Source organism: Sciurus vulgaris (assembly GCF_902686455.1).
Source record: "Sciurus vulgaris genome assembly, chromosome: 8".
NCBI classification, from domain to species: Eukaryota; Metazoa; Chordata; class Mammalia; order Rodentia; family Sciuridae; genus Sciurus; species Sciurus vulgaris.
The window spans coordinates 16,355,771-16,371,703 of NC_136468.1; the positions used below are offsets into that span (position 1 = coordinate 16,355,771).

The 15,933-nt window shown below is 42.7% G+C and overlaps 1 long non-coding RNA gene across 1 annotated transcript; it reads left to right on the forward strand.

Annotated features, from left to right (window-relative positions):
- Nucleotides 1-33: 33 nt before the first annotated feature.
- On the forward strand, nt 34-9,786 carry LOC306667491. The gene is made up of 3 exons (XR_013765565.1): nt 34-115; nt 7,894-8,143; nt 8,783-9,786. It is a non-coding gene; the product is annotated as an uncharacterized lncRNA (long non-coding RNA).
- Nucleotides 9,787-15,933: the final 6,147 nt, after the last annotated feature.

The window sequence follows — 15,933 nt, forward strand, 5'->3', positions numbered from 1 at the left end:
AAGAGCTCGTCGGAGAACCAGGAAACTCCGCTCTTTGGTTCCGCACCACTTCCGCCGCTGGAAGAATGGAAGCTCCTCTCTTGGGACGTTCTTTGTGCTGAAAGCGAGTTTGGCGGTGTGTCTACTTATGAATTTACATTAGGAAAAGACTAATTAGAAGGGCATTGCTGGGGCTGGGGAGATAACTCAGTCGGTAGAGTGCTTGCCTTGCAAGCACAAGGCCCTGGGTTCGATTCCCAGCACCCCCCCCCCCAAAAAAAAAGAAGGGCATTGCTTTTCCAAATGCAAGTTCCTTGGGAAATATATTTCCGAGGACCACTTCCGTTTTGGATTTGGGCTCCATAGCAACCCCGGTCTCTGACACCCTTCATGTCTCCTGCTGGTGAGCGAATCTGAACCGAGGGGGTTGACGTTTGAACGCGGAAGTGGAACCCAAATCGTTTCTTATCTGCTTAGATACGCCCCCACGCAGTAAGGAACTGTGATAAATATTTGCTGAGTGTCAACTTTATCCCAGTCCTGGCCGGGTGCAGTGGTGCACGCCTGTAATGCCCCTGGCTCAGGAGGCTGAGGCAGGAGGATCACGAGTTCAAAGCCAGCCTCAGAAATTTAGCAAGGCCCTAAGCAATTTAGCGAGACCCTGTCTCAAAATAGAAAATAAAAAGGGCTGGGGGTATGGTTCGGTGGTAAAGTGCTCCTGTGCTGAATTCCCAATTAAAAAAAAAAAAAATGTGTCTCACTCCTGAACCCAGTTAACGCGGCTGCAAAGGTAGTCTTCACAAATCACCAAATCGTGGAATGCTGGAGCTGGCAGTGTAAGGCGCCCAAAAAGGAAACCCCAACTCTGTCCCATGGATGGACGGCAACCCCAATCAACCGCAGGAGGCGTCACTTGATGCAAACCGCAAGAGGTGTTTATTCCAGCGCGCTGGGACCCAACTCGAGGAGTCGAGTCCCTAGCAGAAAATCTTGTAGGTTTATAAAGGCAGAAACCACACATCGGGAGGGGTCGCACATGAAAGGGAAAAGGGGGACAAAGCTGCCGGGAAATTTCAAAGGGGGCTGGGTTTGCTGATAACATACAACATGTTTCACAATGTTTTACAACAGGGCGTAGATTCTGGTCAATAGTTTCTGGTAATCATTCTGTTTGATCACTATCTGGCTATCTGGCTCAATTTACCCTTTTATTCTCTGTTTGGGGCTGTTTCTTGGAACAGTTTTAAGGGCTTTGTTCCCATTCCTGGGAGGGTGACCTTAGGGAGTTGAGATGACTGGGAGGGTGACCTTAGGGAGTTAAGATAACTGGGAGGGTGACCTCAGACAGCTTAAAAAAATGTCCATTCTTTCATTTCCCCATTTTCTTTTCTGGTAAGTTCTAATCATGGAACTTCTGTCTCTATATACTCTTCACCAAAGCTATTTCCATGGCAGAGGGACTGGTATTATTGCCTGAGCATTAGTACCTGTACAGCACTTATTCTTTCCCTGATGAAGGTGACTAGGCGATTTTAGGCAGGCAAGAGCCGAGGGGGCGGGCCACCAATTAGCAGCCCCTTGTTTGCAGTCCTTGATAAACAGTCCTTGATAAAGGCAGGTAAATTTGGTAATCAATGGCCTCCAGAGATCCTTGACATTCCATTCTTCCAGGGGCAGTCTCCAACTTGCAGAGGCAGATGACCTCATGGCTTCATTTCCTCGATTTGACCCGATCCCCTATTTCTACACTAACTGCCTATTCCCAATTCTGTCTTCATTCCCCGCTTTAGCTTTAGGAACCCATAACTGCTTGTTAAGGAAATGAAAAGGGGCGTCGGTCATTCTGGCTGCTTCGAAGCTGAATGGGGGCAGCGAGGGGCAAGCAGTTTGGAGTTCCTTCTTTTTAAAAATCGGGTCAATCGAGGGGTCCCAGGAAGAAGCCTGGTTGGGGAAGAGCAGGTTGTAAAGTCATCTGGGGGTGGCTGCTTCTATGATAGAAGAACAAAAAGACATGAGTACTGAAATGAGATTAGCACAAAGTAAATGTTGCAGCATCTGAAACATGCCACTGAGTATCATGAAAATGACAGAAGTTAATCTCTCACCAGGAGGTGAAAGAACTGAGAAATTGTTCCCATAACTAGGCCTAGCAAAGGCTGGAGAGGACAAGGCCTTCATTTGGGGACTTTAACATTGCCATAGATGTCCCTAAAAAATATAGTTAAGCTACTTAATGTCATCTGATTTTGTAAAATATCCCTTTATTGGTATAACCTGTGTTTAGTAGAGATCTCTATACTTCTGTTACTTAGAAATAGATAATCATACTGGCAAACATAGATTAAGTCTACCTGTGTAGCTTAGGAAGGTCTGCAGGCCTTAAACTGACTAAAAACTTCTGACTCTGGCAGTTTCTCTGATAGTTATCAGGATACATCTAAAGTTACATTTAACTATTATTTCCTTTAAATGCCCAAGAATGGCTATACTTTGGTTTTAACTGTTTTGCTGGGTGTCTAAGATCAAGCTGGTCAAATTGACCTGGTTCCTGTCTTGTTAAAGAGTCAGCTGAGTCCCACAGGGGTCACTCGTACAGAACTTAAGAGCGGCTCCTTAGCTCCACCAGTGACTTTGGTTAGGCAGGGTCTCTTGATGGGGTGACTTCCTTTAGAAACATCAAGGGATGTTTCCCCTTTTCCATGACCCTCCTCTGCAGCAGATGCACTGGATGATTTTTCATCCTCTAGTCAACAATCTCCTTGATCAGGAGGTTGTGTGACCCAGAGTTGCAACGCTCCTTAGAGAAGTTCTCTTACTCCCTGGGTTCAGGCTAATGTTGAGGGCAAGACCCAAATATGGACTTTTCTTGACCTCTGTATTTAACTCCAATTTCTAAGTTTGATCTTAATTATCCAGCAAGCCAGTCTCACCAGTCATAAATTAAGAGTAATGGGCTTTAACTTTGATGTCCATAACTTTACAGTTATTTACCCTTTTATCTAACTGGAGTCTGCATTAGTACTGGAAGTTACCACTATCTATTCTATAGGTGATGGCTTATTATCACAAGTTACCTAGGTTGTTTATTCTTGGAGCAGCTACTTCTGCAAAATATTAACAGGTAACAGTTTTACAAAATGAAATTAGCAAGAGTAAAAATATATTCAGCTTGTATAATAGCTATCTTGAATTTTGATTGAGAACTACATTCTATCCCCTATTTGAGATCACAGTACTTTTACAACAAGAACCAATCTTTTGACTATAACTTTAAATAAGCTGAAGTCTGGCTTATTTTGGAGTCACTCTAACATGCAGTAAGGTGGGAGGCAGAGCCTTATCTCAGGTAAGGCAGGGCTCTTTACAGATCTTAAGTGTTCTAATTCTGATGTTGATCTTTGCTTCTTCCTTAAATATCATTAAGTAGTTTACATATACTGTTTCCTGAGTCTATATAAACTTTATAATTAACACAATTTAACATAGTATCTAAAACATGAATCAAAGAAAGGCTGAAAGAGCTTTTGTTATTTCCACAATCCGAGAGTGCTGGGACTTGAACCCAGGCCTTCCGCTTGAGAGTCAGGAACTCTACGAGATGAGCTAAATGGCCTGCACTGAGAGAGCTTTTAACTTTCCTTTTGTGATTAAATGGCAAAATGTTTTCATGTTTCTTTCATATTTCACAATATTACCCTTTAAACAAATCAAACTCTAATGTTTAGAAATACATTTACATTTGAAATTCTTTATCTCAGTGTAAAAAGTAACAAATTTTACACATACCCTATTGATAGCAGGTCGTATAATAGAACATTAAATGATAGAAATAAATCCCCAATAAAATTTACTCTTTATAAGTTTAAGATTACCATTACAGACAAGTTTAATCTGGAGGATAGCAGAGCTTAATAAATTCCTTGCTTTAAAAACTTGTGGTCCTGAAAAATATGAACACATTTAATATACAACTAGTGACCATTTCACAAATAACTTGACACTTTTATCTTACCAAATTGAGTTTTTAAAGAGAAATGTAGACTCTGTAACAAAGTACAATACTCTATAATAGTTGTTTAACCATAATTGTATACACCCCAATTTTTAAGACTAATTGTTCTAAAGAATAAAACTTAATAGATACAAAGAGTAAATTAGTGTTTCAAATCCTTGTCATTTTACCATGTCATTCTACCATATAGATTAAACTTTGGTTTATATCAGAACATTAGTATTTCACCTTAGGAAAAACCTTCAATAGTTTTAGCTGTCTCACATATATATAACCAACTTAGTTACACACAAACTTGTTGAAACTTGCCCTTTACTTACACAGACTTTCTTAGCACTTACTTAGACCCTCATGTATTTCATCACACAAGCACTTTCTTACCCAGAAACATTTCCTTTTTCCTTTTACTAAATATATTTCCATACCCAGAACCTTTTATTTTCTCTTTCCTACTTGTTGTCCCCTTTTTGTTCACATTCTGAAACAACTCTTATGAAATTTCTGAATTTAGATAAATTACTCTATTTTAATAAGATTAAATATTCTGTTGTTTATAGTACTCTAATTGAAACACAGTTGAAACTTTTGGGACCCTTTGTATATAGAATTGCACTTGTTAGGACATAACTCTTAGTAACCTTGTTTTTAGTTTAGTGATGACACAAAGCAAGTTTAAACCCTTTTATTTACCAACCTATGAAAACACCAATAATGTTTAAGTATGATACCCCATGGAATTTAAGGAGTTAAAAGTACTCGATGTTATTTAACAATTAGCATTTTAACTTTGTAAATTAATCAGATGTCTCTACAAACACATTAGAGTAATCCCATACATGTTAACTCTAATTCACTTATTCTGTAAAAAACCAAGATATCAGATAAGTGTCCTGAACAGTATTTGCTGTCTCTTCCCTGTTGAAAAGTCCTAGAAACAATTGATATTAGACATTTTATTAACATCAATATTTTATTAGCTTGACCACCTAGAGACTTTCAAGTTATTTTCAAAGACATTTTACTCTTATTAGTTTACCCAATTTGAACCTTTTTAAATCACGTGAATTAAAAGTATCTGGATCCATTTTTAAATTTTAATTTTAGGAGCGCTCAGCTTTGATACAGACAAAACATGACATCAGACAGCACAACATACAAATAACACAAAATCAAGCCCTTGTAACTTTATAGGTGAATCTCCATTGCAATGTAACAGATGTTCAAAAACTCTAGTTGAATAAAAAATAGAACTGATCAAAAAATCATGAGCTCAAAAAAACATATAATTAAAAATATAGCATTTACTTTGCTGGAGTTTTAAAGACTCTTTTTACCTTTTCTTTCCCTGGGTTTGAGACTGGTCTCCTACTGAGCCTTTAGGCTTCTTTTATTTATATTTCAATGTAAGCCTTGACTGAGATCTGGAAGGATCTAACAGGTTTTAACAGAAACTCTGTGTCTAAGGCATTTTAGCCATCTCATCAGGACAGGTTGGATGTTAAAATTATGAGACCTTATTTTTCATTACTTTTGAGACTGAAGCTACTTTGCTAAGTTACCCTTCAGGGCTGTCGGGAGGGGGAGTCCAGAGAAGGAACCTTTGGGGTCCACCCGAGAGTAGCCCGGGCCGAGAATCCCCCAGTTGTTCCAACCCTTCCTCCACCTTGTCCGCCACAAACACACAACAGAACCAGATACAGACGGGCACCAATCTCTGATCCACCAATTGAACCCCATCAGCGCCCTTACCGACGGAGACTACCAAGCGTCCCTGGCTCTCCTTCCACCCTTAGGGCGTCCCCCAGGGCTGCAACCTGTGGCCCCCCAGGCACGTCTACCGGCCACTGTCCGGCCACTCTCACGAGTCACCGAACGGCTGCCACCGAAACCGAAAGCGCGCTCACAGAACCAGACCAACTAACAAAACACAAGACAAAGACAGACAACTTCGGGGTACCCCTTCTTACCTCCGAGGTCGACTCCGCGGATGAGGGGGGGCCATCTTATCCCGGACGAGCCCCCAAATGTAAGGCGCCCAAAAAGGAAACCCCAACTCTGTCCCATGGATCTACGGCAACCCCAATCAACCGCAGGAGGCGTCACTTGATGCAAACCGCAAGAGGTGTTTATTCCAGCGCGCTGGGACCCAACTCGAGGAGTCGAGTCCCTAGCAGAAAATCTTGTAGGTTTATAAAGGCAGAAACCACACATCGGGAGGGGTCGCACATGAAAGGGAAAAGGGGGACAAAGCTGCCGGGAAATTTCAAAGGGGGTCTGGGTTTGCTGATAACATACAACATGTTTCACAATGTTTTACAACAGGGCGTAGATTCTGGTCAATAGTTTCTGGTAATCATTCTGTTTGATCACTATCTGGCTATCTGGCTCAATTTACCCTTTTATTCTCTGTTTGGGGCTGTTTCTTGGAACAGTTTTAAGGGCTTTGTTCCCATTCCTGGGAGGGTGACCTTAGGGAGTTGAGATGACTGGGAGGGTGACCTTAGGGAGTTAAGATAACTGGGAGGGTGACCTCAGACAGCTTAAAAAAAATGTCCATTCTTTCAGCAGGCACCTTAAAAGACATCCAGTCAACCTCTCAGAATTAACAGACTAAAGTAGCCTGGCATGATGGTGTAGACCTGTAATCCCAGGGAGGCTGCGTCAGGAGGATCTTAAGTTTGAGGCTAGCCTGAGCAATTTAGTGATAATCCTTTCTCAAAATAAAAAACAAATAAATGAAAAGGACTGGGGATGTGGCTCAGGGGTAAAGCGCCTCTGGGTTCAATACTAGTATGAAAAGGGGCGGGGGAGGGGGTGATTTAGCAATAAGGAGCCCCTGGGTTCAATCCCTAGCATGAATACACACAGAGGAATTAACATGCTAAGGGACTAAAGTATTATTAGTTAACTAACAACTTGGGTGACTATTAACTTGGGTGTGGTAAAGTAATCCCTGAATAACCAGTCCTATGAAAATTCAATTATACCACAAACTCATTGAAGGTAAGTATGAGTTCTTAGAGTCCTTTGCTTACTGCTCCTGCACCAGCCTCGGCCCTTCCTCTCACTCCCTCAATCAGTTTAAGAATGAATAATTACTTATCTTAATTCACTGAAAATTATACTTTTGGTATATACACAAATGTGGATATATAGAGACACAGAAAGGCACACAGAGACTTCAGACATGAACTGTATTTATAATTCTTTTGGTTCTAATTTTCAGAAATATCCAGATACTTGGTTAGATTTATTGATTGATTTTTAATTTATTTTTTTATTTTTTGATACTGGGGATTGAACCCAGGGCACTTTACCACTGAATCACATCACTACCCCTTTTATTTTATTTTATTATTTTGAGACAGGTTCTCACTAAATTGCTTGGGGCCTCCATAAATTGCTGAAGCTGGCCTTGAACTTACAATGCTCCTGCCTCAGCCTCCTGAGTTGCTAGGATTACAGGTGTGCTCCAGGCTTTAAATTTAAAACAAATATTTTAACTTCTCTTTATAGCAGATTTTTCTATATCTTTTTGAGACAGCCTAATTGAGATATCATTCAAATAATCACAAAACTCGCCCCTTTAAAAGTATAATTCAGTGACTTTTAGTACATTCACAATGTTGCCATCCATTACCACGATTGAATTCTCAAACATTTTCTTCAATTCAAAAAGGAACCCCCACTGCCCATCAGCAGTCACTCATCATTTTGCCCTCTCCCCAGACTCTGACAACCACTGATCTGTTTTTCTGTCTCTATGGATTTGCCTTTGCTGCATAGTTCACATAAATGAAACCACACAGGAAGAACCACATGCCATATATCTAAATACTGAAAAAGTTTAAGTCAGCTTAACAAATTGTTAAATAAAATGTTTTATCCCTTTACCTTGACAGATATATCACCATGAAGAAGCTCAGACTTCAATTCCAAATTCCCAACTCGTCAGAATTCTGTGCTGGATGTGGCAGTGAAGAGAGATCTAACCCCAAGCCTCAGCCCACAACTCTTCTCTATCTTGTACTGTGAGGGCTTTGTGCATGTGTGTGGACACAACCCACAAATCCAAGGCCTAGTACTGTCCTTGTGCTGTCACTCTCTGATTGACCTAAAGGGAGGGCAGACCCAGAGGAGAGACCTGCTTTGGTATGGAAACCGGGTTGAGTGCCTATGGGCAGGGAATGCAGAGCATCTTGGCATGGCTGATGGAGGTGCATGGATTTTCAAGGGCTTCTCAGCCCCATGGACTCTTTGTGCCTGGGTTAGGGTGCTCTCACAGTGCAGGGCTCCAAGAAGGGCCCCCTCACCAGGGTCTAACGGCAGTATTGCCGATAATGCCGAATGCACCCTGTTGAGTTTGCTAAATCAGTTGAAATGATCACTGACTCCCAGCAACTTGGGGTACTGTTTTAAATCTCTGAATCCTGATATAGGGTGTTTGAACTGTAGCTATGGGACAGAATATGGCATCGAGTGTACTTGACGTGTTTGTCCTCCCAACTTCAGCTCTGAGAATCACCCACCTAGGTGTTATGAAACACGAAATATCAGGCACACAAAAGCCGATTGCTCAGGTAAGAGACAAAGTTGGAACTTGCCATATATTGTAGTAACAGAAGAACAGTTTTCTGAGAAATTATTTAAAAATAATAATACAAATTGTGATGGTTGTATGACTGTGTCAATTTAGTAAAGATCATTGATGCATTAATCCCACAATTAAAACAAGTGATTTTATGATACATAAAATTCATCTCACTAAATCTGGTTTTGTTTGTTTTAAAGGCAATGCAGCTCAAAGCTCAGTGATGTTCTTGAGTCACCAAATCTCCAGTTTCATCCTGATGCACAGTGATATTAACTTCTTAGAAACCACTGGAAATCATGCCCCTGTCCTTCACCAGGGTCATGAATTGTTGAGGAAATGCTGAGACATTAAGAAGTTTTGGCAGGAACTAAGGAAGTAGTCCAGTAGTAGAACACATGCTTCACATATACAAGGTATAGAAAAAAAATGTTTTGGCATTTCTCAGTAAGGTTGATTTTTCCTTAAGAGGTAAAAAAAAAAGTCTCATGAAAAGAACTCTCTACCTTTCTCCTATAGACCTTAGTAACTCTATTCGTTGGTTCTGAGTGCTGTTAGTTATTTTCCTTCTTTTGTTCACTAGGTTATAAATGTTCACTCTTACCACCAAAAGGAATGTCTTAGAAACCAAATTTTATGCCACTTCCTCCTATCAAGTTATACGAGGAGAGGATGACTAATGGATAATTCTAAGCAAGTGCAAGAGTGGTTCCTGGTCACCATTTGACCCAGCTATCCCATTCCTTGGTCTATACCCAAAAGACTTAAAATCAGCATACTACAGTGACACAGCCACATCAATGTTTATAGCAGCTCAATTCACAATAGCTAGATTATAGAACCAACCTAGAAGCCCTTCAATAGATGAAGGGATAAAGAAAATGTGGCATATATACACAATGGGATATTACTCAGCCTTAAAGGAGAATAAAATGATGGCATTTGCAGGTAAATGAATGGAGCTGGAGAATATCATGCTAAGTGAAATAAGCCAATCCCAAAAAACCAAAGGCCAAATGTTTTCTCTGATATGTGGATGCTGATCCATAATGGGGGCGGGCAAGAGAAGAATGAAGGAACTTTGGATTGGGCAGAGGGGAGTGAGGGGAAGGGAAGGGGCATGGGAGTGGGAAAGATGGTGGAATGAGACGGACACCATTACCCTACATACATGTATGATTGTACGAATGGTGTGACCCTACATCACGTACAACTGGAGAAATGAAAAGTTGTGCTCCATGAATAGAAATGCATTCTGCTGTAATGTATAACTAATTAGAAAAAATAAAAATTAAGAATTAAAAAAAGAATGGTTTCTGGATTCAGCACTCAAAAATAAACTCCTTGAAGAAATACACTTTTCAGTTGTTTTAAAATGATGTTGTTATTATTATGCTATTGCGGAAGTACTACATATTCACTATGAGAATTTTGGAAGATACTGAGAATTAAAATGAAGAAAATGTAAACTACACACATAACTAAGAAAGAACATTTATTAACATTTCAGTGCTTTTCAGAAAGTGATTTAACAAGCTTGGCATGGTGGTGCATGCCTGTAAGTCCAGTGACCCGGGAGGCTGACGCAGGAAGATTCCGAGTTTGAGGATAGCCTCAGCGATTTAGCGAGAGTCTAAGCAACTTAGTGAGACCCTGTCACAAAATAAAAAATACAAAGCACTGGAGATGTAGCTTGGCAAAGCCACCCATGTTGAGTCCCCAGTACCAAAACAACAGCAAAACTGTGGCCTCCTCTATGTGAGGATACTGTGAGAAATAATTTTCAAGTTCTGATTGCTAATGTAATTGTTTACTTGATGGAAAGAAGTCAGAAAGGCATATAAATATAAGCTGTAAACAGGAAAAACACCGGGCATTCCAGGCCACAGAGCCTGAGAGGAATGCCCTAGTCAACCACCTGCTGAGGTGAGGGATCCTGGATGGCCTGGTCACTGCTGCCCCCAGGCCGAAGGCAGCTGCCAACAAGGACTGAGGGCCTCTTAAGCTGGTGTGCTTTGGAGTTTGAATCTTGCTCTGCTGTTTCCAATGCATTAACCTCTCTGATTTTTAATTTTCTGTAAATAAAGATAATGAAACTCTCCTCATTGATTTGATTAAGATGCATCTGAGATCACGTATAAGCAAGAAGCATGTAACAGGTACATGAGCATGCAGCCTCTGGAGACAGACTGGCGGGGCTCATTTCCTGACTCTACCACTTGCTTCAGCTATGTTACCTAAGCAAGTCATTAAAGCTCTCTGGGTCTCTGTTTTCTCATACGTACAAATAAAATGATTAAAAAAATAGTGCTTACCTGGTACATCTATTGGTTATATAATTTAAGTGAATGATATACACAAAGGTTTTAGAATAGTGTTGGGCACATTGGTTATCATACGTGTTTCAGGCCTCATTATTATTTTTAACGGATACAATATTCATACCATAAAATTTAGCATTTTAAACTGCAAAGCTTAGTGGTTTCAGTATATTCCCCAGGTTGTACAACTAACACCACAATCTAATTTTAGAAGACTTCCGTCATCCCTGCTCACAAAGCCTATACACATTAGCAGTCACTCTGTTCCCCTCTTTCTCTAGCAACTACTTTATGGCTCCATGGTTTGCTTATTCTGGACATTTCCTAAAAATGGAATCATAAACACACACCTCTGAGTTTGCTTCTTTCACTCACCATGTTTTCAAGGTTCATGTGTCAGTAATTCATTCCTTTCTATGGCTGAATAATATTCCATTTTATACACACATCATATTTTGTTTAAGTCTGTATATTATTTAAAGCAAGTAGTGCCTAGTAGGTGTTCAGGGCTCAGTGGTCCTACCAGCATTCCACCCAGTGCATTGCAGTTGAGGGCACAGCTTCCATCCTATCCTGGATGGAATAAAATTCAAGGAAGAGGCCAAGCCAGGAAAGGTCACCTAGCGGCTGCTGGCTCCTTGGCCTGCCACGCCCAGTCCTGCCCTGGCGGGGTCCCCCTTAGCTCCCTCTAGCCCCACACAACCTGGCGCCTGTTGTCATGCCTGCTCCTTCTCTGCTGTCTTGGTGTTCCCAGTTCACCTCTGAACGTGGTTACCTACCCAGTGTCCTCCAAGAGTCCACACACCGAGTGGTTTCAAGGGTAAACATTCTTATCTCTCACAGTTTCTGCTGGGCGTGGCTAAACCTGGTGGTTTTGCCTCAGAGTTTCTCCTGAAGGTTACTATCATGTGATGTCTTCGCAGGGACTGGAAGCTCTCTTTCACCTCTCACCCACATGCTGAGCAACTCAGTGCTGGCTGTCAGACGGAGGACTTAGTAACTTGCCACGTGGACCTCTCCGTACAACAGCTCACGTGTGCACACAACCTAACAGTTGGCTCCCTCAGAGCAAAGAAAAGAGAGAAAGAAAGGAACCACGGTGTTTTTTGAAAGTCACACTCTTGCCAGGTGCATAGCATGCTTGTAATCCCAGTGGCTCAGGAGGCTGAGGCAGGAGGATCGAGAGTTCAAAGCCAGCCTCAGCAACTTAGTGAGCCCTAAGCAACCTAATGAGATCTGTCTCTAAGTAAAATAGCAAAATATATGTGTGTGTGTATGTGTGTGTGTGTAAGATATTTTTAAAAGGGGCTGGGGATATGGCCCAGGGGTTAAGTGCCCCTGTGTCCAATCCACTGTTGTTTTTATAATATCACACAAATCAGTCCCATTCGACATTCAACATGGAAGGAGGTTACACAGGGGTGCAAAACTCCCTGGGGGCCAGCTGGTGCACATCAGGCTATCATTAGCAACTCAACCCACCTCTGGATTCCCACATCCATTTCCTCTGCTCTCAGACTAGTGTGACCAGGGAGGTTTCGCAGCCTGACATTCCTCATTTCAACACTATCAAAATAGAGTCTAAATTCTTCCTCAAGGAGGGATGTGGCCCTCAGCTACTCTCTGGTCAAGCCCTCCGCCTGCACTTACAATTCCGTACCTCCCAGTTCTACTCTTTCCAGGGAACCTTGCTGCTAGGCAGGTCCAACCCCTGGGGAAACCCCTGTGCCTTCTGGCCACTCTGCCCTGCCGTGTGTTTATCTCGGCTTGACTGAGGCCTCTCCCCGCACCCATGTCTGCTGTAGAACACCTGTTTGGCATGGACTTTGGCTATTCCACCCGACTTGACCTCTGATGTTTATGTACTTTTCATTTCTATGACTTAGCATAGCTGAGTCATCATAGCCTGTGCATTTTGCTTCTCTAATTGGTGGTTCAACCAATTCCTATAGCTCCAGCTCTATATTATATAATGTTTCCCAGTAGCTCTGGCTTTGTACTTTCCTCCCAGTTGCTTCAAAACTCTCACATATTGAGACAGGGGCAAAGGTCAGGCAGTCAGTGTAAGTAATGAATGGTGGGAGTTGAGAGGGTGATGACTGCCGGACATAGCAGCGCACCCCTATAATCCCAGCAGTTCAGGAGGCTGAGGAAGGAGGATCACAAGTTCAAGGCCAGTCTCAGCAACTTAGTGCGGTCCTAAGCAAGACTCTGTCTCAAAATAAAACATAAAAAGGGCTGGGGTTATGACTCAGTGGTTAAGCACCCCTGGGTTCAATCCCCAGTACCACAAAAAAAAAAAAAAAAAATAGAGGGGAGTTAGGGGTGACAGAAGATTATTAAAGGAAGAACAATGGCTTGCCAAGAGACCATGCTCCTTGGCACTCTGGGTTGCTAATAGTTACCCTCTGCACCCCTGCTCCCAGTCATATATGTGTGGAAGAAAGAGAAGACAACAATTAAAGAGGGAGGCTCTGGGGTCTATAAGAAAGCAAGTCACACCCTCTCCCATAGGCTTTTGGCTCCAAGTCCCCTTCCCCTTCAGGGGAGTCTGTCTCTACCACTTTCTTAAATAAAACTTGCTCTCTACGCGTGCCTCTGCCTTTCTCGGGTGTTCATTCTGCAACACCAGGAACAGGAACCCATTGCCAATCTCCAACAGACCAGTATCAATGTGCTCTATCTTCCAGTAAAGACCAATAAAACCCAAGAGTGATCAACAAAATGAAAGCAATTAACAACAAATAATGAGATTCTCCCTTTGGCTCTCAATTCCTTCCCTTGTCAGGCGTCTAAAATAAGTGATGTATATTACTTTATTTCTTGATTTTCGAACTTGTCATTCTGAGAAAACTACTCCCTCAGGTAAACTGGAATGCGAGACTGCACACAGGAGAATTGATTAAGGACCTACTATCATACAGGGGCCAGGGGATGGGACATGCTGCCAGCATGGCTCCTCCAGCCCAGGAAAGTGATGGCACTTGAAGCGTCAGCTGAAATACCTGAATTTCTACGTCAGACATTAGAGGGAAAGTAGCATACTGAAGTGCACGTCAGATCAGACACCACCAGAGCAGATGCCCCAAGGTCGGCCAGAGGAATCGCGTTCATCGGGGCCATCAGGAACACACAGGTGTGAGGGACACCAGTATCACCAAGAAGTTCGGTGACGCTTTCCGCAGTAGGAGGGAGGCACTGTCCTAGCACTTGGTTTGCTGATAGCAATGGGGATTTTAGGGCCCTGACACAACACCAGGGAATGGCACTCAACAGCAGAAGCTGGACATTTGTAACGACAAAGTCAGAGTGACAACCAAGGGGCCACTTCTGCAAAGACTTTTGTAAGGAATCTTGGGTATTGTGAACAGAACAGAGTGTCCCTGGAAGGAAAATAGGTTGTCAACAAAGTAGTTTAATATGTACCATCTGGAAAGAATAGGAATTAATAAGCAGGACAATAAGGAAAGCAGTCACCCAATGAAAAGTCACAATTCTTTACCAGATTCCATACGCGAACCAGTGTTCAGACTCAGAACTCACTTGGAACCCACAGTAAAGGACCAGTAACACTATGACAGTGATGTACTGTAGTGGTTCTTCCAATACTTCTCTCCAAAGAGATTGACAGCATTTTCTGGAATGATGAAACCCTGGGGAAAGAGGACTGACTACCTCAGCATTTTGTGACTCTTGGGCACAGGGTCAGAGGTCAACTGATGCCCAGAGACCTGAAGCATCCTGATGACCTCACCTTAGATGTTAGAGTGGGACAAATGGAGTCTTGACTAACCTCCAGCTTGGAGTGGGTTCCTTGGGTCCTTGGACTCACCAGCTGACATTGCCCTAATCCTCAAATATATGGTTGAGATTGACATACTTGGAAGTAAGCTCAGCCCCACATTCACTCTGGTCTTGTAGGGTGGGAGCTACCATAATAGATGGAAGCCAAAGTGAAAGTATCTGAAATTGCCCTGACTTCTTGGCCAGGATAGGGAATATGGCAAAGATCAGTGCCACTCACTCTTAAGTATCTAAAGGATGAATAGGTATGATCCTTATAATATCTCTGTTCAACCTGGCAGTGTGGACCCTGCAGCAAATGGATGGATCCTAGAGAATGACTCCAGATACGGCAAGGAAGTAGTAGCCCCCATCACACCAGCTGTGCTGGACATAGCTTCTTTGTCAGAGCAGATCTATGCAACCTACAGTATGTGGTTTATGGCTGTTGATTTGGAGAATGCATTCGGTTCTACCCTAATTAGCAAATAGTTCCTATTCACATGTGCCGCGAATGAACTACTGCTGAGCATTGAGTCCCACAATTAAGCACGAAGACCCTGAGTCCTAAAACTGAGAATGTGCTTATTCGGAGGAGCTGGGGAGCCTGCAGAGCTGCAGACCGTTTTGTTCTTGACAGCACATCTCTTAGAGGGCAGTGCGAGGGTAAATCTTAACCCTGGCATAACACGTTGGAACAACTCACTTGTTTGCTGGTACAGAGAAAACATTTTTCCCAGTGAGGAAACAGGAGGTGTCCTCATAAGATGCCAGGAACCACACACCTAAAGTACGCAGCAGGTGGTGCAGTCGGGCCTTATTTTTCTCCTTAATCAGGGTCATGGCGCCCACAAGAACTGGCCCAGCGTGAGGAGCTACTGCCGTCTGTCCGCCGCGCTCAGCATTCCAGCCCCCTTGGCTTCCGCTCATGCGCAGGAACTCCATGTTCGGGTTCTTCAGGGTGCGCTCTCCCTGACTTCAGGAGATTGGCCCCCACACATGGAATGGATGACAAGTATTTGCAGTGTGACCACAGAGCTGTATTCAACCATTGGTGCTCTGTCGCAATGCAGTCCAAAGAGCACTGGAGCATGTCACTGATCCACTGCATTGGTGAGGCCGGATGAGAAACCGTTGGGGAGCAAGTGAGCGGCCTTGGCGTGACATGTGCTCCATTGAGTGGGAGCTGAACCTGTGAAGAGTCAGTGACCTGCCGCTTCATTAAAATGTTCAGAAATTCCATAGTT